Source organism: Musca vetustissima, unplaced genomic scaffold, assembly GCF_032173495.1.
Source record: "Musca vetustissima isolate MV318-11 ecotype Yass unplaced genomic scaffold, APGP_CSIRO_Mvet_v1 utg320, whole genome shotgun sequence".
Taxonomy (NCBI): Eukaryota; Metazoa; Arthropoda; class Insecta; order Diptera; family Muscidae; genus Musca; species Musca vetustissima.
In genome coordinates this window covers 112236-135955 of record NW_026875384.1, presented here as the reverse complement: position 1 = coordinate 135955, position 23720 = coordinate 112236, and the positions used below count along the sequence as shown (strand labels likewise).

General features: G+C 33.3%; 1 protein-coding gene across 2 annotated transcripts in view; it reads right to left on the bottom strand.

Annotated features, from left to right (window-relative positions):
- The window catches only part of LOC133337840 (small ribosomal subunit protein eS21), a 378405-nt gene that overhangs the window by 314801 nt on the left and 39884 nt on the right, over positions 1–23720 (bottom strand). Inside the window, exon 1 of one of the 2 annotated variants that reach the window (XM_061546045.1) lies at positions 14312–14318. The exons of the other annotated variant lie outside the window; for it this stretch is intronic. The gene's annotated coding sequence lies outside the window, so the exon portion shown is untranslated. Of the gene's footprint in view, positions 1–14311; positions 14319–23720 lie in introns of those variants that run through there. 2 annotated transcript variants of the gene reach the window in all.

Below are 23720 nucleotides of genomic sequence, written 5' to 3'. Positions count from 1 at the left end.
CTGGCTAGCATGACCCAAATGGGACAATTTATGATATACTTCTTTTTGTTATAACTTTTTGCTTAGTAGACGTATAACGATGGAATTGGTGTCATATGAAAGGTTAAAATGTGGACTAGCAACGTGTTGGCAGAAAATGTATAAATAATGTCGGTAACAAACAAAAAAATCCGTTTAATGCAATACTTCGTAAATTTAATAGTTTGGACATAATATCACAATATTCTAAATTTGGCCATCTTAAAGTAGAGTTTTCACTCTTTCAAATGACACCGATTTTGTGGTAAACGGACAATTATTGCGAAAGTTATAAGCTTTTAAAGGTACGTGAAAGAAAAATACGTTTTACAACACTTGTTAACACCTCGTAATAGCGCCATCTATTGATGCGCATGACCCCACAGAGACAAAATTTTTCAAAAAACCCGATTTTTGATGTACTTATTTTTATCATAACTTCGTATTTAGTAGACGTATAACGCTGAAATTGGTGTCATATGAAAGGTTAAAATGTGGGCTATCAACATGCCTGCAAAGAGAGTAAAAATAATAAAGAATACTAAATGAAAAATGCGGTTGATACAATACTTCGTAAATTTAACAGCTTAGGCATAAAACAAAAATGAATTGAATATATCCATCATAAAGTAAATCTTTCACTCTTTTATGTGACACCGATTTTTTCACAAACGTGCATTATATGCGAAAGTTATAAGCTTTTAAAGACAGGCGTCTTAAAGGCGGTAAATATTGGATCGTAGACCTCTTATAAGGCTTGAATTGAAATGATATTAGTTATTCTCAATAGTAATAGATGTTTACTGTATTTTCATGTTTTTAAAACAAAAATTAACTTATTATTTGCACGAAAATTTCCATTTGTACATTTTTTGAAATTAGCCAAAAATACCATTTAAGAAAATGAGTTTTCGATTTTGGATCATAGCTATCAATAGATGACGCAAGACACATGTCTTAACCAGTGTTGTAAAAAGACACAAAATTGCATATGTATGGTTTTGGATCCATTATATTAAAATTAAGCTATTTACTTCTTCAAATGACAAATGTTTAATGGTAATGAAACTAGTTTTGCAAATGTTGTAAAATAAACATAGATTTGCGAAATAAGTCTACCGTTTTTAATAATGCTCAGTGTTGTGCTAAATTTAGCTGTACATTTTAAATTTTGTATCCCTACGATAGTCTTTTAGTTACATTTTAAAAATTTAATTAGAAATTAGAAACGTTAAATATATAAACATAAATTTATGACTTTATCAATTTAAATAAATAGAAAAAAATCATAATGATGTACGAATTGTTGGTATTTAATAACACTTCAGAGTTTGTGCAATTTTTATAAAAATCGCTTAAGTATTTGCTGAGTTATTTGCATTTGAATTCAACCATTTTGGTGCTGGGCGCCGAACAGCGAGTCGGCAATATATTACAAAAATAACAGATATGTTGAAATGTCAATGGCTTGCCATAGAAGTCATAATTGTTATTAAACCTAAAGATCCTTTCCTTTAATCAAGCTTATGGTGGTAATTTTGAAAGATATTGTTCTCCATTATTACGCTTTTCATGTCTTTCGCAAAGAAATAATACCCAGTAGCTCACTATGGTGAAGTATAGAACAGGTTGCCCAAATCGACTATGCTACAGTTTACCCAAAAAGCAGTCAATAATTTACATATCTTCAAACTTTCACATAATGTTAATTTTCTCATATATAACTTAATTGTATACATGTGACATCAGTACATAATAAATCTTTAGAATTTTCACTAAAAATTTCTGTAAACATTTTGAAAATCGGATAATTATTCGCCGAGTTATTTACATTTGAATTCATCCATCCTCCGAAATATACCTGCTGTTCACTGCTGGGCACCTGTTACTCAAAAATGAAAATCTCTCAAAAATCGGACTTTTTAAAAACAGCAAAATTTTTTCTAATGCCTACCTTAATGAAAATGTGAAGCATATCCGTGGGCGCAAACAAAATACGTTTTTCAACACTGGCTAGCATGACCCAAATGGGACAATTTTTTGATGTACCTCTTTTTGTTATAACTTTTTTGATAGTAGATGTATACCGATGGAATTGGTGTCATATGAAACGTTAAAATGTGGACTAGCAACGTGTTTGAAGAAAATGTGTAAATAATGTCGGTAACAAACAAAATATCGGTTTAATGCAATACTTCGTAAATTTAATATCTTGAACATAATAACAAAAATTGCTAAATATGGTCATCTTAAAATAGATGTTTCACTCTTTCATATGACATCGGTTTTGTTGCAAACGGACAATTTTTACGAAAGTTATAAGCTTTTAAAAACAGGTATCCTAAAGGCGGTAAATTTTAGATCGTAGTCCCCTTAAAAGCTCTGAAATTGAAGAGATATTAGTGAATCTCAATAGTAACAGGAGTTTACTGCATTTCCATATTTTTTAAACAAGAATAAACTAATTAGTTCCACGAAAATGAGCATTTCAAAATTTGTACGACCTGTTAAAATTGGACAAAAATCAATTTTCAAAAAATGAGTTTGCTGTTTGGGGTCATGTCTATCAATAGATGGCGCAAATAGCATGTCTTAACCAGTGTTGTGAAATGATGTAAGTTTGAGATATATTTATTTTGTGATTCTCTAAAGCATATCTTAAGGCGCAAGAAAAATAAGTTTTACTACACTGGTTAACTTTATTTTCAAAATCATATTTTTTGACGTACTTCTATTTATCAAAACTTGTTACTTAGTTTTTTCGCTCTTTGGTATGACTCCGGTTTTGTGGTAAACGGACAATTATTGTGAAAGTTATACAGTTTTAAATGTACGCGAAAGAAACATACGTTTTACAACACTTGTTAACACCTCGTAATAGCGCCATCTATTGATGCGCATGACCCCATAGAGACAAATTTTTTCAAAAAACACGATTTTTGATGTACTTATTTTTATCATAACTTTACATTTAGTAGACGTATAACGCTGAAATTGGTGTCATATGAAAGGTTAAAATGTGGGCTATCAACATGCCTGCAAAGAGAGTAAAAATAATAAAGAATACTAAATGAAAAATGCGGTTGATACAATACTTCGTAAATTTAACAGCTTAGGCATAAAACAAAAATGAGTTGAATACATCCATCATAAAGTAAATCTTTCACTCTTTCATGTGACACCGATTTTTTCACAAACGTGCATTATATGCGAAAGTTATAAGCTTTTAAAGACAGGCGTCTTAAAGGCGGTAAATATTCGATCGTACACCTCTTATAAGGGCTTGAATTGAAAAGATATTAGTTATTCTTAATAGTAATAGATGTTTACTGTATTTTCATATTTTTAAAACAAAAATTAACTTGCTATTTGCACGAAAATTTTCATTTATAAATTTTTGAAGGCCTGTTGAAATTGGCCTAAAAATGAATTTGAGATTTTGGATCATAGCTATCAATAGATGGCGCAAAACACATGTCTTATCCAGTGTTGTAAAATTATGCAAAATTGCATATGTGTGGTTTTGGCTCCAAAATATATTAGCTTTACACTTTTTTTAACAAATTTAATTAAAAAGAAAACAATATTAAATGTAAAATTATTAATTGATCATTTTATTAATTTAAATGTATAAATAAAAAAACTTCATAATATAATTTTTTAACTTATTGCAATGTAAACACCATTTGCCATTTATTCACACTCTTAGAAAATGTTGTCAATCTGAAAAGAAATAAAAGAAAGACAATTAATTTAGAAGAGTAACCAAACACTGAAACACACATATTCGACATAATGTGATATTATTTTAATTAATAATCAAATATAAAATTTAATAATTTCAGTTTATATAATAAAATTTCAACTTTATTGTATGAAGAGATACTGACGATTTTTCATTTTTGTCCTAGGTCTATAATTCGTGATTTTCGTACATAGCATCTGTGACACCACCAATAAGAAAACCACCAAGAAAAAAAAGTATATTTAAATTTGCTGGGGTGTTGTGACTTGTAATATTTTTATATTATTTTCCAAATTTACAAACCAATATTAATACAACTCTTAAAACAGATTAATAAATTTCAAGCTGTGCAAGTTTACATCAACGATTTATCACTGAGACAAGTAATTTATGTTGTTTGTTTTCTCAAAATTTTAATTTGTTTATAACATAAAAATGTTTCAATTTAATTTCAAATGATACAAATAAATTTCATACAAATTTATAATTGGCATTCATGGTTTTGCGCAACAAAAATACTATGAATCCAATTCCCTTTTGAAGATGTCATTTTGATAAATATTTTCACTTCGTAGATCATTAACAATTGTCATTTGTAAATGTTGTAATGCGAGCAAGGAAGAAAAAATTACATATTGCATTCAAGGTAATTTGTAAATTCGTTCGTTCAAGGTTTACAACAGCTGTTTTGGGTGTGGGGGCCTACACTAAGTACATTTGTGGTGGCATCATCACGACGACCATCCTTGGCAATACCTGGCGGCAATATTTTTAATGTTTTCCCATTTGTTTGCTCACGAAAATAAAGCTCATAATTTACCATTACATGGCCCGAAAAATACCATTACGCATTAATAAATTCGCTCGAAATATAACAAACGACACAAAATATATCACATTTGCTAAGCGCCATAACAGTGTTGACACTTAACAACAAACATGCACACACACAAACACAAGCATACGAACACTAACATATGTGTATGTGAGTTTGTGTGAGGCAAATGCATAATGCCCTGATGGTGTCGTCATGGTGTCTCGGAGTGTCGCATACATGTGTACAAACATGTTGTTGCCAATGTCAGGCAGAATGGATTGAACGAGAAGCTAACCCTGCTGCCAGTTAACCCAACTCATCATCACCTTCATTATCCTCGTGCCGGAATGTTCATGGCCATCTTCATCATTATAGTCACTACTATCATCGTCAGTCAACTCAGCCTTAATGTCATACTAACTAGTGCTCTTGTTGCACACATACGTATGTACGCACACACACACACACACAACTCATATCATAAGCTAGCTGTCAATAGGAGGAGCCACACAGCCAGCCAGGGTGTCGGACCAGAGCGGCAAAGTGGAAAAAGCCATACAAAACAAGTGCTTTGTGAAATTATTAACATTTTGGTGCGACGCAATGGTATAAAATTTTACTTCACGCACTAATACCAATTTATGTGCTATGCCTCTTTAGCCTTCAGTGCAGATCGTTCGACGTTCAGCACAATGTGCATTAATGTGAGTGTGTCAAAGTATTAGTTATGGCGATGATACAAAACAACAGACGCAGTTATTTCATATTTCTGATACGGTACAATACAGTTGAGTGTAAAAGTGTGTGCAATATGAAAATACATGGGAGGAACTTCAAAATATTGGGTTAGTATTGCTAAATAAATATATATGAAAAAAAAATCTAGAAATAAAGTAAATGATAAAAATATGCAAAAAATAAATCTAAACCTGGGACATACATTTACTATTAGCTTGTCTTTGGACCTATTCACATGAAGTAGAAAATTCCAAGTCATTGTCATTTCAGTTAGAAATACCTATATGGGTCTATGTCAAAATTTCAACATTCTTTGAAAATTTGATACGATAATTTTTTTGTCTTCCGAAAAAGCCGATCTAGGCATGTGTGCCAGTCTGTCCATTATGATTTGTAAACACGATACAGGTCACAATTATGGATCGATTGTCACGAAATTTTGCATGTAGGACGGATTCTGGCCAACAAATTTCCCTATTACTGTTGGTAATGGTCCTTTAATATTTAAGGGACAAAATAGACCAAAAACTTTATTTTTGTCTGTTTTTCTGGTCGCTCTAGATTCAAATTTTACATGAAGTGGGGGTTATTATAATATTATATTTAGGAACTGAATGAATGAACCGATATTTTTGTCAGATCTAGAGGCCATTATTACAGAACACCACATATTTTACAGGGTGAAGGGGATCTGACCAAATAATTAGAACGTTTAGATTATAATCGGTCAATATTACGGGAGTCAAATCAACCAAAACCTAAAATGACCACATTTTTATTTTATGTCGTAAATATTCTCATCGAGAAAATAAGATTTGGAAAATACGCCAGGGTTGGAAAGTGGAGCTGTTGACCTACAATCGGTCAAAACGGTGCAAATATCGCGAAATATTGGCAAGGCTCAGAATATAGAACCGCAGAAAGTTAGATTCATCATATCTTCATTGTTGAGAATTTGTGTACATCACTATATGCAAAGTATCTGAATAATACTAACGTTTGTGTAAATAAAAACGTGTAAAATATGTCTATGCTAACAATCCATGCATAACTTTGGTTTGCCTAAAATGTGTCACAGTGAAAAATAAAACATTCCTCGAAACAAAAAAACACTATAGCGTGATTCCTTGGCAAAAACAAAAAGGATTCCATTTGTGTTCTAATGATATTCAGTGTAGAAATGTTCATGAACATGCAAGTGCGTGTTGCCACACATCTCTCGTGTGTACCAAAGCAAGCACTTCTAACTAGAGCCTAAAATTATGCGTGAAATGTATACACACATTTAAGCAAACTAGCAAAACAAACCGAACAGCTAGTTGGGCGGACAGGAAGGCAGGCCGATAGGCTGACTGCCTGACAGTTAGGTAAACAATGTATTGGCAACTGCCACCCAAGTGGCAAAAACCGAAATAGTGCATTTAAAAACGCGTCGACAATAAATAAAATTTCGGCATAATATTTGTCGATACATATTTTCGTTACCGTCGAAATGAATGACAAATTATGACGATTTTTTCAACGTAGCCATAAAACCAGTGAATATAAATTCGTAAATTTAGTACAGTGTGTCGCATAGAAACAAAGTTGTTGGTGATCCGATAATATTATTTGGGCATGGTATAAACCAAAAATATAGGCTTCAAACCATCTGAAGGCCGGCTCCTTTAGACTTTAGTGTTTTAATTATACTTGTTTTATTTCCATATGAATTAATGTTCTCCATCGATGTGTACAGTCTAAACTATGTGAACAATTATGGAAAATGTTCCAATGCAATTTTATGGGATCTTTTCGACTACTTCTACAATACTATAACCTTAGTCTTACCAAAAAATAAGAGCAGAGCACCATTTGACAATAGCAAAATGTTTAAATAATAAACACATTTATTATGCCAGGCTATGGCATATGACATACAAATGTGAAATTTGTGGTATTGTACAGCACGGCGATTTTAATGAATTCATTCATATATACATACATATATATTCGTATGCACATATACAATTTTTGTATAGAAGCTGTCATATTTGGCAAAGCAGATGATGAGATACACAAATGAATCCCGCATTTTAACCATAATGTATGCCCAACATACATTTCGCATCATAACAGCAGCAACAACAACAACTGCTGCCGTTGCTGCTGTGACTATGAAAATCTCACACAAACTAAAATTCAAGCAACTACTTTACGGCAAGCTCGTGAAAACGTTTAGTCCTCCATTATGATATAAACATATGCAGCATCTATGTATCCATCCATTGCAGCCGTCAGACATCCACAACTAACAAATTTTGTATATTTAGTACCCCAGGTTTACATCAACATCATTTTCATTCATTTTGATAATGCAAATGCAACAAAAACTCATAAATAATAAATTATGATTGCATATATATGTACACATATGAGTGTGTGGTTGTAGTCGGTTCTATGGATATGCCTAGGTTCGAGTAGGTAATACTGCTTGCCAGCCGAGCCGACAAGAGCATATTTTTTCATTTGAACGCAAAACTATGCCGTGTTGCATAGCTGTGTGTCCGTATGTCCACTGCATCATTTCCAGGTAACGGCTCGTTTTCTGGTCATTGATGGGGGGTTTAAGCTACCACACACAAATGAATATCCAACACAGTGAAACCGATTTGATACCGAAATACCAGTAGCACCACTACTACTGTCAAGCATTGCACTATTAACAACAATGCCTCTATCCATGTGTGTATGTATGTGTGGGGAGCCAACAATCGTTAGTTTTTTTCTGTCCTCCTCATCAACACCACCTGCACAACCAACGGCAGCGGCAATTGTACCGGGGGCCACAAATTATCGTATGGCAAATGTTTGTAGAACATGTAACCTGCATAAGTGCATGTAAATGGATAAGCATAAAACCCATCCGAAAAGAATCACACACACATTGAACCCGGAACGAACACTAAGAAAGAATTATGTTATGTGAACGCTTTTCAAAATAACAATAATAATATTTTTGTTTATATTTGAGAACATATGTCGGTCAGACAAAACATTCGTGCCAGAGCATTGGTTGACTGTGTTGTTAATAGAGAACAACGGAGAGATTCAAAAATATTGCTGACATGCGCCATTTTAATTTCTCTATATATTAGAACATAACAACATTTTAGTACACGGTAGAAGAGAATGTTTGTATAAGAGATTAATTTATATGGTCAAGAGGGATATTTTGAATAATACATTTAATAAATAAAATGATCACAAAATTGGAATATTGCCTGCTTTCTTAGAGATAATTTCAGTAAGTTTTGTGTACAAATTAAATTTTTACAAATACAAAAAAAAAGAAATAGTAAAAAATTAAATAGATCATTCCAAACTCGTTGTATAAGAAAATTTAAAAATATATGGTAGATGTAAAGTTCTTCTGGTATCCGTTGTAGTTTATAATGGGCACCCAAAGCTACATTGGTTTGGAATGGTTCGTGATCAATATTACTTTTAAAGTAGCAGAAAAGAAAATTGGCAAAAATTTAAGCAATATTTTAAAACTTACCTTCACCATATTACAGTGGGGCTTTAATTTCATAGGTATCCATCTTAGGTATATTCAAGGTCGTATACGCTCAAATTAGATACGATTTTCCATAAAATTCCAAGTTCATATTTCATGTTTGATTTACTTAATTATATTTTTTATTCTTTAGTTCGTATAATAATACACCAAGATTTAAAATTTGTTGCGGGTTTTTAAAAATCTCACATTTTCAACGGTGGTGGCATGCTGATTTGTTGACATATATTTTAGTTTAATTACAATAAACTTTGGTGAGAAAGTCAAACATCAAGCTTATGCAACACGCGACGTTCCTTTTGAAAACAAGTGCTTTGAACTTTGTTGCGGCTAATTACCTGATTAATTTTAAGCCTTTTAGCTATTTGTGTGTCTGGGAAGAGGGATAAACTTCGCTAAAACAAAATATATTTATTGTGTAGAAACATTAAGATTAGCCGAAGTAAAATAAACAAGATTGACATATTAATTAAAAATGAAAAACTATATTCAATTGCTTGAGCCCTAGCTTGTTAAAAATTACAGAACACGAAAGTTAGCTGTAAGATATTTTTAAAATTTCTAGTTATAGAGAATATAAATCTAGATTTTATTGGAATTTTAATTTATCTATATTCCTGGTGTCCTTTTTTAAAGTCAGTCGCATAAAAATTAAAAAAATAAAAAAATGCAAAACAAGTTTTCTTATCAGCGATGTTAAGTCATGTTTATGTCCTTGAAACAAATTTTAAATTTCTTTATATTCAATGTTGCAGCTTGAAGGTGTATTTGGATACTGATAATGTGTCCGTGTGTGCGTGTAAATGTGAGAGTACTATTTTTGATGACAACTCGGCAAGTTCGTTGATTCGTTTGTTTGCATGCAGCAGCATCACTGTTTGTGTATGTGAATGTTGAGAGCGATAATTGAAAATGTCACAGAAGCACGTTACGAGTTCTTTGTAGCCAGGGCCAAAAGCGGAAAGGCCACAAACAATCAAACAGCCAAACGACCAGCAAACAACGACAACTATAACTACAGCTACAACAGTAAGAACATCAATATCAACTTCAACATCAACAAATTCAACAAATTCAACACTCGCCAAACAAACTATGAATGGCAAGAAAAGTATCCAAGTAAGCAACAAATAAATGTTGTTGATTTGCTCGTGATTGCTCTGGCATTGGTCACGCAGCATTGACATTTTCCTTTGAAAGGCACATTTAGGTGGATTTTTGTACAGGGAGGCGAACGGGGGTGAGGTGTCAACGTCCTTGTTTACAAATGCTTTTGTGAACTTTTGCCTTAGATTGAATTTCTAGCTGAGAGTTTGTTTCTTTCGTTCACTTTTGACAATATTTAATTTTGGAACTAAAGATTCTCATGGCTTTTGATTTTACAACAAAACAACGAATAAAGTTTTTAATGAGAACTGCATTCTGTTTTTGTGTTTTGTTTTGAAACTTTTTATTAAAAATTGTAGTAAAAAACTTTCGTTTTCTTTCTTATTTTTATTTGTAAATAAGATCGACAAGATCAATACGATGCCATAGTTGCAAATTGCCAAAACAATTATAGTGAGAGTATAATAGTTGAATTAAATTGTTTATATTTAAGGAGGTAGTGTTGAAGTTGAAATAAAAAGTAACATAACAAGGAATGTCGTAAAAGGTAAGAAATTGTTTTGTTGTGTGTTTTTTAAAGATATTATGATCCTCAATACTTAACACACACCAATTTTAGGATTCTACTAAATTTTCATAGCATTTATGCATTTCGTACGATTTAAGTGAATCAACAGGAAAATATCGACCCCTAAATCAAATTCAAGACCCTCTCATTAATATTTACCGAGTTCCCATTTTTCGAAATCATCTTGTTACTACCTTCGGTTGTTTCACAAATATTTTCTATGCTATGTCCATAGGCTTAGATCTTAAATCATTTGGCTCCACCGCCATTTTAAAAGAACACCAAAAAATTACAATTTTTTACGCGGTGGAAAAAATTCTCAGTAAATTTCTATAAATTATTTAATTTTATTGTTGTATATTCGTCCATATATTAAAATATATGGCTTTATCTGGTTTAAGCTCCACACGTTGGCGTGGTTTGTTTCACAAGTATGGGGCTTCTGTGTCACAAATATTTCTTATGCTACTCTCATAGATGTGGCTTAGTTCTTAAGCTCCGCCTGTAGGCCTGTTTAAATCCTTAAACAAAGTTAATGAGCATGATTTTTATCTTAAACTCCGCCCATTGGCATGACTCCGCCCATGGGCCTGAATTATACCATAATCTATGCCCAAAGGCGGAAATTATTTCAGAAGCGCCACCCAAAGGCGTGGTTTAATGCTCAAGATCCCCCAATAGGCGTGGTTTAATTTTCAATATCCGCCCATGGGCGTGGCTTAGTGCATAATTCTTAAGCTCCGCCCATGGGAGTGGTTAAATGCGTAAGCCCCGCCCATAGGCGTGGTTTAGTTCTTAAGCTCCGCCCATGGGTGTGGTTTAACCCTTATGGTCCGCCCATGGTCGTGGTTTAACCCTTAAGCTCCGTCCATTGACGTGGTTTAATTCTTAAGCTCCGCCCATGGGCGTGGTTTAGTTATTAAGCTCCGCCTATGGGCGTGGTTTAATTCTTATGCTCCGCCCATGGGCGTGGTTTTATTCTTAAGCTCCGCCCATTGACGTGGTTTAGGTCTTAAGCTCCGCCCATCTGCGTGGTTTAATTCTTATGCTCCGCTTATGGGCGTGGTTTAACCCTTATGCTCCGCCCATGGGAGTGGTTAAATGCGTAAGCCCCGCCCATAGGCGTGGTTTAGTTCTTAAGTTCCGCCCATGGGCGTGGTTTAGTTCTTAAGCTCCGCCCATTTAACCCTTATGCTCCGCCCATGGGCGTGGTTTAACCCTTATGCTCCGCCCCATGGGCGTGGTTTAATTCTTAAGCTCCGCCCATGGGCGTGGTTTAGTTCTTAAGCTCCGCCTATGGGCGTGGTTTAATTCTTATGCTTCGCCCATGGGCGTGGTTTTATTCTTATGCTCCGCCCATGGTCGTTGTTTAATGCTCATGCTCCGCCCATGGGCGTGGTTTAATTCCTAAGCTCCGCCCATTGACGTGGTTTAGGTCTTAAGCTCCGCCCATGGGCGTGGTTTAATTCTTATGCTCCGCCCATGGGCGTGGTTTAAACCTTATGCTCCGCCCATGGGCGTGGTTTAATTATTATGCTTCGCCCATGGGCGTGGTTTTATTCTTATGCTCCGCCCATATGTCCAATGCTTAAGCTCCGTCCATGGGTGTGGTTTGATGCTCAAACTCCGCCCATGGTCGTTGTTTAATGCTCATGCTCCGCCCATGGGCGTGGTTTAATTCTTAAGCTCCGCCCATTGACGTGGTTTAGGTCTTAAGCTCCGCCCATGGGCGTGGTTTAATCCTTATGCTCCGCCCATGGGCGTGGTTTAACCCTTATGCTCCGCCCATGGGCGTGGTTTAATTCTTATGCTCCGCCCATGGGCGTGGTTTTATACTTATGCTCCGCCCATGGGTGTGGTTTAATTCTTAAGCTCCGCCCATTGACGTGGTTTAGGTATTAAGCTCTTACCATACGCGTGGTGTGGTTTACTTCTCTGAGTGTGGTTTAATTCTTAAGCTTCGGACATGGGCGTGGTATAATTTTTAAGCTCCGTCTATAGGTGTGGTCTAATGTTTAAACTCCGCCCATAAAAATGCTTAATGCTTAAATATATACAAAATTGTGAAATTATTGATTTCATCTTATACAACCTATATCATCATTCCACAATCCTTTCATTAGCCGAACAAACTTCTCATTAATATATCAACAAAATAAATTTCTATATTCTTTATTCCACACATTTGATTGGCCTTGAACTTTCTGAACGAAAGTTCTGCTTATAACTTGCAAAATGTTATAATTTAATTATTGATATTTTTAAAAGCCCAATAAAATATTAATGGCCACAATTGTAATATATTTCCACCCCTGCATATGCAAATTTTGTCGCAATTTATTAGCCACCCTTCCTTCCATTGCATATTTTGGACACGGTTTTAGAAATATTATGCATTATCTATTCAAATAGATTCTCTAAAGCCTTACACTGATACACACACACACACACACACGTGTGCATCTACATATTGACGATTTAATTATAATGCAATTGAACTAAATGTATTGCATATTTTTAGGATCATGTATAATTTAATAATAATTGCATATTTAATATGACTTTGCTGCATAGCATTTTATTAATTTTCAGAAATTTATTTGTGTGAAAAGTGTAAATATGATTTATTCTAAATAAACGAGTTATGCCACAGGAAAGTTGTGAATGTGATTACGATTATGGCACCGAAGCTTTGGAAGAGTGTTCTGAGTAATTCCAGCCGAAGTTTTTTGTCTTTTTTTTGCAAAACTAATATTGATATTATAGCTGTGGAAAATACTGGGCACACTTTTTTATGACACTCAATATAACAATATTCAAATAACTCAGTGGCTTTTAAGGTAATTGCAAAAGTTGCCGCTTGTTTTTGCAAAATTTTGTTGGGTAATTTACGTGTCATTTATCAGGGCGTAGTACATTTTCAATTAATCCAAAAACCATTTCCTTTGAAATTATGAGGTGTCCAAGTGGCAAAAACACGTGAATATTTACCGAATATTTTTCAGACAATTTGGTCAGTTTTTAGTTATGACAACAATTTCAACAATATTTTTTTCTAGGTTTAACAATGTTTTTGTTCTCACTGCTTGGGAGGGAGTTTCTGTTTTTTTCTTCTCTCCAACAAATTACTAAAGTTAAAAACATGTTTTTAGCACTGACAATGTTAGTCAACAAATTCGTTTGTTGGCGAATGGTGGTCTAGGTTCTGAGTTGGGGTTTCGGAGTTTGTGTGATACCTCAAAGCAAACAACGTTAAAAAATGCGAGACACATGAAACAAAATCCGACCCCACCGTCCACAGCTTCACATCCATTCGAAAACGGAAGGTTGCAAGAAACACTTACCCAAATGTCATTGTATTGTACATTTAGGACGCTTTCAGGAGCAGAAAAACCTAGTCGTACTTAGAATCCTTTGAATATTTTGTCGTACCTTTTCTCTTGTTGGCTTTGTTTTTTTTTTCATTTTCACTTTAAAAGGCCAGAAAAATAAGAGGGCTGAAGTTGGTTGAGCTAGAATAGATTTTATGCATACGACTAATATCACGAACATATACTCAGTGCTAGGGCTGTGTTTTGTTGTAGATTTTATATTTTCGTAGCACCAGAAAGGGCTGGAAAGAGGGAAAGAGAAGGTTCATTTTGCTTCTTTTGCTTTGGTCTGAGGTTTTAGTTAACAGCAGCTGCCAACATGGTTAGACAAAGATTGTTTTGTTGTTGTTTTTCTGGCATGCTATCGCGCAGAGCTTTTTGTGTTTGCTTTTTTTAGAAAAGCCTTTTTGGGATAAAAATGTTTCTCAAAAAATGGGAGAAAATTACAAAAAAAGTTCATTAACATGTCAACACAAAATGTTTAAGTAACCCTTTGTTACTTGGCTTTGGGTTAAGCAACCTTTTTTGTGAGATTATTAAACCAGTGTTGTGCAAAGTTTTTTTGTTGTTGGTTAGTAACATTCAATCATGTATAGATTATTCAATGAACTAAGAAATATCCAATTCATTTGTTTAATCAATCCTACAATGAGGGAAATGTGTGACAAAGAACGCTGGACAAAATATATTGAAAATGAAATGTTAAATTTATTTCACAGATAGATGAAAATGGTAATTGATATATATAAATGTTATAAAAATATGCATAATTGTCTATACCCTTCATCACACTATGGTACAGGGTACTATATCTTTCTGCATATGTTTATAACAGGCAAAAGGAAACGATATAGACACATGGTTCCTTTTAAGAATATGCATAGAATCACTTTCTGAGTCGATGTATGTCTGTCCGTCCGTCTGTTGATGTTACATTGTAAACAAAGTACAGGTCGCATTTATGATCCGAATTGGATGAAATTTGGCACAGCTTATTTATTTCGCCCAAAGATGAAACCTATTGAAATTGGGACAGAATCGTTTCAGATAAATATATATATATGATGTGTGCTAAATTTGATAATCGGTTCATATTTAGATATAGCTCCCATACATATTTTCATCCGATTTGAAGTAAATGGTGCACCAAAGTCCCTTTTTATACTTCGAATTGCATAAAATTTGACACAGCGCACTGAATTGAGTTTAGTATGATGTGTGATAAGTTTCGGGAAAATCGGTTCAGATTTAGATATAGCTCCCATATATATTTTCGTCCGATTTAATGTAAATGGTGCACCAAAACCATTACATATCATTCGATTTGCACGAAATTTGGCATAGCGTAATCAGTTCAGCGAAAATCAGTTCAGATTTAGATATAGCTCCCGTATATATTTTCATCCGATTTTAGGTAAATTGTGCACCAAAGTCCCTATATTTCCTTCAATTTGCATGAAATTTGTCATAGCGTACTGAATTGAGTCCAGAATGATGCATTCTAAGTTTTGTGAAAACCAGTACGGATTTAGATATATCACTCATATATATTTTCGTCCGATTTAATTTAAATGGTGCACCAAACTCCATGTATGTCCTTCCATTTGCACGAAATTTGACATATCGCACTGCAAAATTTGAAAATCGGTTCATATTTAGATAGAGTCCGATTTTAGGTAAATGGTGCACCAAGTCCCTATATTTACACGAAATTTGGTATAGCATACTGAACTGAGTCCAGAATTATGCGTTGTTAGTTTTGTGAAAATCAGTTCAGATTTAGATATAGTTCCCGTATATATTTTCTTCCAATTTTATGTAAATAGGATACATATGTAGAATATATCCAAAGTGGTGAAGCGTATCATATAGGCGGTGTCAAATATAATATTCCATCGATAAAGGAAAACATATAAAATACATCGAATAGATCGCCTGTTATCTAGTACAATAGATTTTTGATAATTCACATTCTGACATTGATGAAGTTTTTCTGGATTTTTTTCTAAATTGGTTCCTTTATATTAGGAAATATCGCCATTATATTGCATATGAAGTTTCCGTCGGATTTGGTACATTTACGGCCAATTCATGAATATTTAATACATATTGGAATTTCATTATCAACTGAATATTTATAATGTAATACTTACTCACCCAACTGGTAAAAGCATGATTTTCAAAATTGTGGCCTTCTGAAATAAAATAATGTAAACATATTTATTATTATAAACAAATATTTAAATATGAAAATAAATGCAGCATTACAGTAATATTTATTCATATATATATATATATATATATATATGGGTAGTTGTAGATTTATTACTAGCCCCAAGACATACCTCTACTTATTTTCTCAGGCAATTACATTTGAATATGACAAAGTCAAAGTTAGTTGTCTATTGTCCACTTACGAAGGGGAGTTCTTGTTTATATTCAAATCCTTTCCTGTGCCTTAAACGATGTCAAACTATTGTCGTTACCGTTCTGACCTGACTACAATTGTTATTTGAGACATTGTTGTTATTGTCATTTTAGTAATAGTAGTTGTTGTTGCATTTCACTTGAATATTTAACTGTGCGAGTGTGTTTATGTGCATATTTTCCTTTTGTCTGTGCATGTGTGTGTGTTAAGTTTTTGGTCACTCTACATTTCCTAAAGGTATTTCACTTCAATAATTGCATGTGCACAAACATACCTATAAGTGGGCATGTGGAAAAGTATATGCGGAAACGGATACCATTGTGCCAGTGTTAGTGCAAGCATGTAATATATTTCAAATTAATTGGCATTTTGTTGAATATGAGCGTTTTACAAATGTGTCTTTTACAAGTGACATTAACATTAATTGCATTATGACATCATTACGGTTTCATATTTCATTTGATTGGAACGATGTGTATACAGAAACACACACACACAGCCAGACATACCAATACACATACCTACATACTATTATGCATTGTCAGGGCACAAAACTCGCTGCAAGAAATTGTTTATGCTTTAACATTGACAGTAATAACTAGAGAAATTCAATATAAAATTTATTATTTCAATTTAAAATTCAAATTAAACTTCATATTAAAGCCAACAAACACATACAGTGGGAGCATGATTTAAACAACACCACGAAATAATAAATTTAAAATGTGTTATATGTTTTAAAATTTCTAATGGCCAACATAGCACTTATTTGTACATACAATATTGAGATAGAGGGAAAATTAAAATAATTTTTGTCTGATTCAGTTCGAAGTATTCAGTAAATATTATTCGAAAAAAAAGATAAGTTGTTTAACAAAATTTAGTTTTAGGAAGATAAATAGTTTGTTTGGGGGACTATGCTCCCAACATTCACATGTATTTCCAATTGCTAGTTGTCGATATAAACTAGTTCTTACTGTATAAATTCAGTTGATATATTAAAGTTCAATTTTGGGCTAATTGCTCTAAATGAATCTGACATACTTTAAAGCCAAATACCACAGAAAATATTTCATTACATTAAATGCATGAAAAAAATATACATTTACCTGTAATTCAGTAAGTCAAGAAGGGACTATTGAAATGTTTAATAGATGGGCATTTTCCTCTGGAGTATTTCGCTTATTAATAAAACTATTTTAATGGAGCGAAATGTGTTGGAAACTATTTGTTCCATTAAATAACAAACCAAAGACCAGTAGCGCATTTTAACCATTTCTACCGTTGATGATGATGATAGTAATGCTGTTGTTTCTTCTTGTGGTAGTGGTGGTGGTGGCTGGTAAATGGAAAACAAAAAATAAAACTTTTCCGTAACTAAACATTTGTACTTCATATCTGTATGGAATAGTTTTTTTCTGTTTGTTTTTGAAGCACATATTTCCTCTTCATTTTCCACAAAAACAACTTGAAAGTTGAAAAAAGTTTGGTATGTTTTTGGGGGAAGTTGAAGAAATAGCATACTTTTGGGGGTTGAAGTAGAATATAGAGTAAATTCAAGAGTTACAACCCACTTCAGAACGGTGTATATAAAGTGTTGAAGTTTTCACTTTTTACAACTCTATACAATGGGAAGCTTTAGTAAAAGGTAAATTATTTATGTTGATGAATATTCAAGCATAATAATTCTAGATTAACTGTTTCATAATGGGAAATATAAATATAATATTAAAATTTTCGATGTAATAAAGAAAATTTTAAATTATAAAAATTACATTTTGGATTGTTAGTCTATACAGAAATGTTTTATTAAATACTACGAATTAACTAATATAGGAATTAACTAATTTGTGCGCTGCTTTATGTTGACTTTCTTAAGGATTCGTACCAAAAATATATATTTGTAATTGCTAAAGATCACTGAAATAAATAAATAAATATTAATGTTCCGACATCCCGAACCCCAAAAACGCTAATAGATAGGATATATTTTTTGATGCATTAAAATATTACATATGGCCACATTCCCAACAGCCCACTCAGTACACCCTGCAACGAAAATAAGCAAAGATAATGATTTGTATGCTTCTGGTTTTTTTCCGCACACGTTTCAGCGCAGTGATGATGTAAACATACACACTTGTATATAATCACATTTTCTATTTTCAGTCGTCGTTGTTGTTATTTTTTTTTCTTTTTTTGGGCATTTCCAAAAGTGTTGCATACTCTTTAGTATTAAATGCAATGGAAGTGTTTCTACTCCTGCCCATATTTGTAGCAAATGATGGAAAACGAAACGAGAAACCCTGAATAGTAAATTAGCCCGAAAAAAGTTGGGATTTCGTTCTTGTCCTCAATGGATTTTTTGGTTGATGTCTTCTTTTTTGGTTTGTTTGTTTGTTCGGAGCGGTGGCGTAATGGCATAACTCCATAAAAGTTTGTCGTTTATAATGAAATACACTTAACAACACTTGTGGGGTGGGGGTCTGTTGTGGCTTTAATGAAAAAACTTTAATTGCATGCATGCATAAACATGCATACAATTAGGCTCAGCAACAGCAGCAGACCTAAAACAGAACCAGAATGAGGAACAAAAAACTAATTGGGAGCAAAAACATAAATAAATAAAATCAATGCAGAAGCAGAAGAATAAGTAACTGAAAATACGAAATATCCAACAGATTCCAGTTCAATGATTCAATGTTCCATTTACAACTCAACACTACTGCTCCAGTTCTTTGTATCGTTCAACATAAATCAGAAATTTTCTATCGAAAAATACACAAAAACATACACTCACACACACTCCCATACACAAATCTGGAAAATAGAATTTTCTAAAACAGTTTTTCTTCTGTTTTGCATAATTCAATAGTCAGCCGGTGGTACATTGCAAGCCATTGCACTACTGCCACTCAGCTCAGCCTGTTCTTCTTACCTTATATTCAAAACGTATTGCGGCCTAGGCTCGAAACCGAAAAAATAAACGTAACTGCATTTGAAAGTTGAACTTTGTTTGGATGAACAATGCCAAAAAGGAAACATTAACGGATGTTCGTACGGAAGTAAGGTTAAATTGTAGAAAAAACGGATCTAGTTAGAAGGCATTTGTTCTTGTTCTTCTTGTTGATATGTTGGCACAGAAACGAAGAGGGGAGTAAAACTTTTACTTTTTCACTTTGTGGTGTTGGACTATAGAGAAAAATGCATGAAAATATCTGTGTATATACACATGTAGTATATATGCGAAATAAATATGTATTCCATTGTTTACACATAATTAAAAAAAATAAGAACATTTTTAATTAATGATTGTTATTTTATTTGTGTGGTTGTTGATCGTCATTCTCATGTATTGTAATTTGAAATTTTACCAACATAACCTAAAAAAGAAATATATATTGTCATGGGCAGATCTTTCAAATATATATTCCATGCCTTAGAGTGAAAGTAACATTGAAATGATGAGCTTTTATTTTTACAGTACACAACTATGTGTTATAGCTTTGTGTGGCCCAAGAGTTTGTAACGCCGCGAAATATTTATTCAAGACCAACCTTTTAGTATGTCGATCGTCATATCTCGACTAGCTGAGTCGATCTAGAGTGTGTGTCCCTCTGTCCGCCTGTCCATTATAATATGTAAAAACGATACAGGATGCATTAAACCTGCGGATGCATTAAACCTCCCCAACCCAGCTCCCTAAGTTTCTAGCGAGTCACTGTAGATGTGTGTGGCCTGGTGTTGTCCTGGTGGAACACGACATCTCTCCTGTTGGCCAGTTCTGGCAGTTTCTGGTCAATTGTAAATGGCTTAAAACAGTTTTATGGTCGATTTATAGCTCCTGACGATGTTACGGTTGTTAACATGCCGGGCAACTTCGATCATTTGTTATATGTACTCGGATGTTGGAGTTATACGTAAATATTTATAGAGATCTATCTGTTCTGAAAAATTATAGGACATCAAGAGGACGCCTATAATTTTCGGATGATATTTAAGGGATGAAATTGATCAAAAGCTTAATTTTTGTGTGTGTTTTTGAAAACGTTCTATAGGTCACAATAATAAGTCGAACACATGGGGAAAGGAATCTGGCCAACAAATTAAAAAGACTATTTTGATCGATCACTATTCAGCGGATCAAATCAACCAACACATTTCTGTGTAAAATTAAAAATGCATGTTATGGCCTAAATGTTCACTAAAATATTCCGAAAATATACCAGGGTAAGAAAGAGTAGTTGTTGATCTCTAATCGGTCAAGAGGGTGCAAATATCGCAAAATATTGCACAGGTAGGTGGTAGTTGTGTAGGGCATCATATGGTCTACTCTACTACTCAGATCTCACAGATTCTATTATAACTTGGTCTTGTTTAGTGGTTACATTATTGTTGTAGACGAAAACCTCATCTATAAAACTGGCAATATTACATTTTTTGAGTTCCATGTCTTCTATTCCAAAAATATATTTTTTTGTTAGTAGAGAACATAATATCCATATTCTAAATTCTATTTTAATGTCTAAATTCTATAAAATGTGTGAAAGTGAAAACTACCAAAACTGGCAGATGCATTCACAGTTCCAAATTTCTAAATTAAAACACAACTATAAACAAAACTATTTCCTGCTCATAGATTTTACATCACTGTCACTGCAACTGCAGTTGATTGCTCTACCAACGTTTCGTTTTCATTTATTATTGTGGATATTTTCTTCAGCAGACGTAAGGAGATTTCCTTAGACAACTGATGAATCAGATACTCATACAAATATTCACAAACATAAACTCTCACACAGAATGAAGGCAACAAAGTTAGCCAAATTGCAGTCATTAACGTTTGCCTGTCATTTGTTATGTTCTACTGGCGGTGGTGATGATGGTGGTAGCGGTGATGCTGCTGGCTGGATGGCTAGCTTGCTACTGATGTAACAAAAGTTATTGCTGCTCAATGGCGTAGTTGCTGCAGTTGTTGTACCTAGACCAAATAGGGAGAGCTACTAGCTCTTGTTCTTCTTTTAATTTTTGGCGCAAGAGCGTCTCAACGTTGCAACAGCGGTACTTGCATTCTTAATGCGAATTCATTGTTGAAATTTTATGCTCCACATTTCAAAAGTAAACACAAAGCAGAACTGCAGAACAACTGACGTGGAATCTTTTTGTCGTTGCTGTCACTGTAGCAACTCCTCATTTTGTCTGCCGGTCTGACTCACGCCATTTAAAAGAGATAAATTGCAGCCAATCTGGATGAAGTTTTAGATGATACAGTTGCTGATGTCTTCGAATTTGGAACATGGTGTGTCAAAGTGTTGCTGCTGTTGTTGTTGTTATTTAAAAAGTTAAACATCAGGATTTAACTACCAACTAATAAAACAAAACAAAAGCAACTTCATTAGCCACGGCAAAAAGGAATAATACAAAGAAAAGGATTTTAAACGAGAATGATTTGTCTTCATTTCAGTTTAGTTGTTTATGGGACACTAAATACGCACTTTGAGCAATGAGCAATGTTTGGATTTTTATAACAACAAAACAGATGGGAAGGGGGATTTGAAGTAACCAAGTGAATGTGAGCGAAATTTCACAATATTAACATATTGATTATTAATTTGTGTACAACGGGTATATTTAGATATATTTACCAGTTGGAAAAAAATATTTTTTTTTTGGTTTAAACGAAAAAAATCAATCTCTTTTCATGATATTAAATTTTTTATGGTAACAATAAATTTATCAAGTTTATTTTTGTTTAGGATTACAAACTGAATACTGCCACTTCCCTAGAGTATCTAGAATGTCATTGTTTAATTTGTTTCTTAAAGTACAAACGGCATCATCATTGTCAGCTGCCTGGAATTTATTCAAATATTAAAATAATACTTCCTCCTCTCTGATGAAGCAACTCGTTCGGCTGTGTGTTCATCATTGTTCTGCAATTTGCAAATATTAATTTGTGTTCTGTGTGTGTGTTTTTTAGTATAAAGCTTCTTTCTCTTTGAAGATCCTTGTTTTGTGGTTTTCTGGACAATGAAAATGATGCTGGTAATGGAAGCAATGATAATGCCTGTGTACACAAACACACAGTTACTATGGTTGATAATGACATTTGTTGTAATATTTAATTGTATTATTTCGGTACACCAAGTAGTTTATACAGATTTACAAAACAATATGCATTTCCTTTATGTAGCATGCAGGAGTAACCATGTCTAAATTTTTTATGAAAAGGATTTTGTTTTTTTTGAAATTTGGATATTTTGAGTCCATATTCCATATTTGTCATTTGATATTCGTCGGAGTCCCAATATTGTGATGTTAAATTTTTAATTTTTTGCCCAGTTCGACTAATAATTAGGTACAGTACATCTTTAAAATTTTACAAGAGGTTCCAGTAATGGTCAAGGACAACGTCTATAATTTTCGGTGATGATCACATAACAAATTTGGGATAAGTTAATTATTTTAGAAAAATATTGATATTGAATATGTGTCAGTTTTAAGTTTCAAGAAATATTGGGCTGCCGACAAGGGTATTATTATTTTATTAAATTTTCCCTGTTCATATCCTTTATTTCAGTTTTTTTCAATTTTAAATATCGAATTTGGTGTTAGAACTCAATGCTAAAAACGACAACACTATTTGCTTGCTTCATTGTTGAAAGGATTATTCTTATTTAATTGCTCTCTGTTGAGAATGTCTGTCTTCATTTACAATTTTCTTCTTTCTCAAATGATAATTTGTAGAAATGTTTTGTTTCTTTTTTTTATTCAATTTTTCTTTGATTTCATTTTATTTTTGTACTGCAGTTGCAGTTTCACTTCCTCTCTGCCGATCCTACGCTCTATAGTTGTACATATGTCCGACTGGTATTTGTTTGTGAATTTTTATAGTTTCTTAGTTTAAAAAAGCAATTAAGGAATAGAACAAAATAAAAGAAAGAGATTAGCATACTGTTTGTAAAATCATGAAAACACATACACCCAAATTTATTATGTCAGAATCATTGGAATTTTCCGTATGGCAAAGGATGTGGAATTAGTTTAACACTTTGAAATTACACGCAAAAGTAAATGACATTTTGATACACATCCATAGTTGTGTGGTAAATGTTTAATAGTTAACTGAGGTAGCTGATGTGTGTATGTGTGTGTGTATTTGTGCTTTGCTGCGCAATCGTTATAAAATAATTGTTAATTTATTGCAAAAGATTCAATTACAGTTCATTGCTCAGCGACAGACACCGACAAACTTTGCATGTCATTTACATCACTCACTAATCTCCGTTGCGATTTCTTTCAAGCGCATATCAGAGAACATTCAGACATGTGTATGACTGTAAAATAAATTCAGTAACATAAGCCTAGA